This window comes from Gekko japonicus, unplaced genomic scaffold (assembly GCF_001447785.1).
Source record: "Gekko japonicus isolate JY-2015 unplaced genomic scaffold, Gekko_japonicus_V1.1 scaffold248, whole genome shotgun sequence".
Taxonomy (NCBI): Eukaryota; Metazoa; Chordata; class Lepidosauria; order Squamata; family Gekkonidae; genus Gekko; species Gekko japonicus.
The window spans coordinates 1,246,396-1,250,285 of record NW_015169782.1 but is presented as its reverse complement, the minus strand read 5'-3'; positions in this window follow the sequence as shown (position 1 = coordinate 1,250,285).

Below are 3,890 nucleotides of genomic sequence, written 5' to 3'. Positions count from 1 at the left end.
ATTCCTGGATCAGGGAGAAAATTCCCGGGCATCCTACAGCTAAAGAACATTGGTTACATGAGAAACATGTGACTTCCTGTGAGTAACATAAACAAACATTTAACCCCAGATATACTGAGTGTTTTCAACTTGTAATACCCAACAATGACAAACCACCTCTGTTAATCTATTGCCTTGAAAACCCTTTGAGGTCACCGTAAGTCGGCTGTGACTTGGCAGCATTTTCCACCACACAAAGCTTACACGCCTGCACATCTGGATGAAATGTTTTTTTGTTAGTAATGAGCTTAAGCTGGAGCAGATAGCTTTAAAAAAAAAAAAAAGCGAGTACCTTCACACCGAACTCCTGTCCTTAAATTCTGTGAAGCCATCTTGAGGGAGGGAGGGATGGCCTCGCCGGGAGAGCCAGGCATGGCATGACAGCCAGGTCCTGCCTCCCCCCCCAGAAAAAAAAAATCCAGATGAATCAAATGTGGGAACTGATGAACCTGCCCAAGGCCGTAAGGAGAGTGCATGGCAGAAGTCAGGGAAGCGAAGACGCCTTTCCCGAGCAAGATGCTTTCCCCACAGGGCCGAAGCTGCCACTTCAGACATATCATTCATCTCACTTAAGGCACTTTGGTGCACCGAGCGAGCCTGTTTTAATTAAAATAATATTTTGATACATTTTCCTCGTTGCCAAGGAATTAGGAAAATAACTAGCTCCTTCCAGACTCTTGCCAGGGACTGTAGGTGCCACTGACTTGGCATGGCTCCACACCCTCTGTCTGGAACTCAGTCCCTTCGTGTCTGTCGCTGCGGGCCTGACAAGTGGCCTACCTTAGCCCTGTAACTTGATTTCCACCAAGGCCAAAAATGAACTGACCTCTAGCCAGACGTAGGGGGGGGGGGTTTAAGGGATAAATTGAGATGCCATCGTAAGGCGCTGTTAAACAGTTACGGAGCAGCATGTTAGATAAAATGTATTAAATGATGTTAACGAAATACAATTTTAATTTTTTTTTTGAAGTCTATCCCCTCCCCCTAAGTTTATGCTTAATTGGCCAGAACAAGGCCGGAGCTCAGTGGCAGAGCATCTGCTTGGTATGCAGAAGGTCCCAGGGTCAATCCCCAGTTTAAAAGGACCAGGAAGTAGGTGATGTGAAAGACCTCTGCCGGAGCCCCTGGAGAACCACTGCCAGTCCATCAAGGCCAGTATTGTCTACTCAGAGGGTCCGGTCACACGGACGTTTAGTGCGGGACTCGCAGCCGATCTCTCCCGCATTAAAGTTTCCTGTCTATATAGGCAATCCCGCCTCCCGCCCCGAAGTCGGCAGAGTCCCGCGGTTTTTGCTCTTTTATCCGCGTTTTTTTGACCCCTGTTGGAACTGGTGTTTTCCCTCTATCTTGTGCTTTATATTCGCTTCTTTGGTATCTGGACATCGATCCGCCGTGATAGCGCTTCCCCCCCCCCCTTTTTTCTTTGTTTCCGGTTAAAGTCATGCGCATGCTCAAACGGGCGCTCACTTTTATTTTGTTTTTTTGAGTTGTTTGTGTGTATGTACGCCCCAGCGCCCGAGCGACCAAGCGCTTGTTTAACCACATTGTTTATTGATAGACAAGCGCATGCGCAGGTTTTTTTTTTTACCCCGCGATCGCGGGGACGGCGCGGCTGTGTGAACAATTACTCGCGCAAGTAAAGCGGGATGCAGAGGGACCGTCTGAACACCATCAAAGCGACATGGATGTCCCAGATGTAATTACTGCGGGAAAACTCGCGCGGCAAGAGATCCATGTGACCATAGCCAGATACTGAACTAGATGGACTGAGGCTCTGATAAGGCAACCTTGCATGAGTTCAGTGGCAGGAGATGGTTGACTTCCTGTTGAGCAAATGGAACTGCAAGCTGAACATTCAGGGACAAAAAATGGAATATCTGCCTATTACATTTTTTTAACCTGCCCTTCCTTGAGCTCCAACGTCCTGGTCCTCCATTTCTCTGCTGAAACTCCACCACAACCCTGTGAATTAAGACAGGGAGAGACAAGAGGGAGTGCCAGCCCCAAAGTCACCCACTGTGCAATCTTATACAGAGTTACACCCCTACATCCACTGATGTCGATGGGCTTAGAATTATAGTAAGTGTTTAGGATTATAGTAAGTGAGCCTCACAGCTGACAGTGCAATCCTAAAAACACTTTCCTGGGAGAAAGCCCCATTAAGTAGGCTTCAATAGGAGTCTGAGTAGACCTGCTTTGGGACGGTACTGCGAGGGATCCAGACGGAGTCCACCACTACATCACATTGGATCACAGGACAGTACTCAAATTAGATAGGGCCCCTGGCTCGCTACCTTGTGTGGAGACCCTCCTGTGCTACTTTCAGACAGCTGAGGTGTCAAACTAGTGGACTTCTAGATTCCCTGGCCTTTCCCCCCATAATGGGAACACCACCTCATGGCAGATCCAACCATTTAAAAATGCAGGTAGTAGAGTCGCGGAAGAACAATACCACTGGGGGGGATTTCCATGTTTGAATACTCCCCATACTAAAACCCGCCTGCCGAAAACTAGCTTTTAAAGGAGAAGCGTGTAGCAGATTGGGGAAAGTGGGGGAAGGTTGTACTGAGCACACAGTTAGGATCCAGATCAAGCACATTTACTATGGTTGCCAGCTCCAGGTTGGGAGGTTCCTGGAGATCTGGTGGTGGATCCTGGGAAAGGGAGGGACCTTGGTGGGGTACCATATCATAGAATCCACCCTCAAAAGCAGCCATTTCCTCCAGGGGACCTGATCTCTGTAGTCTGGAAATCAGTTGTAATTCCAGGGCCTTTCCTGGCCCCACCTGGAGGTTGGCAACCCTTAACAGTATATGGTCCATTAGTGTGACCTTACATGGAAGAACATACACCCACCACAATCCAGAACATCTTACCTATGTGTTTCTTTAAAAGAATAAGACATACTGTCACGCCACAACCATCTACCGGTACCAGATAAGCCATTGCCTGCCTCTGCGTAGCAACCCCAGTCTTCCTTGGTGGTCAGCCATCCAAGTACTGGCCATGACCAACCTTGCTTAGCTCCTGAGCCCTGACAAACTCAGGCCAAACTAGTCTGCTGTGTGTTTCTTTACATCATCAGATAAAAACAGCTCAGCCTTCCTCTATGTGACGAACAGAGTGCGGTAAGTCTTAATCAGCTCCAGGAACCCTCCTCCGGGACTTGGCACCAGGACCAACATACCCCCCCCCTCCTCTTTGGGTAGGCTGCACCCATCTGCTGCGATAGAGCTCCAGTGGGATTTTGACACCCCCTCTGAGACTGGAATTTTTTTACATTTGGTGGGGAGGTTCCAGGCCAGGGGGTGTGTAGGCAGGTGCAATCTGGCCAGGTGGGGGGGGGGAAGGCAGAGGGCCACAGCGAGGTTGCGATCCTGGCCACGCTTACCTGGGAGTAAATCCTCTGGGACACGCTTCTAGGCACACCACCGGGCTGCAATCCTATGCCCGCTTGTTACTCGGGAGTAAGCCCCATAGAGCTCAGTACGGCTTACTCGCGAGTAAAAAAAAGACTAGGAGCGGGCCATTGCAGCCATCCTATGCACGCTTCATTCTTCGGGAGCAAGCCCCGTAGAGATCAAAGCGTTTAACTCTGGATCTGCAATCTGCTTACCGGGCAAGAAGCTTTTCGGGGAGAGGAAAAGAAGAAGGGGGCGTTAACCCGTCCCCTTTAAGGGTAGCCCCCCCCCCCCCGGTGAAACAGAACGACTCGCGGTGGTTTTAAATTCTTTTTTCTTTTTTTTGCATCTGACCTCCTGCAAAAGGTGGAAGGGAAATGTTTGCTTTGACTTGGGGTGGGTGTCTTCAGCTGCCTGACATGACGCCGATCTCTCCCCCCCCCCCCCCCC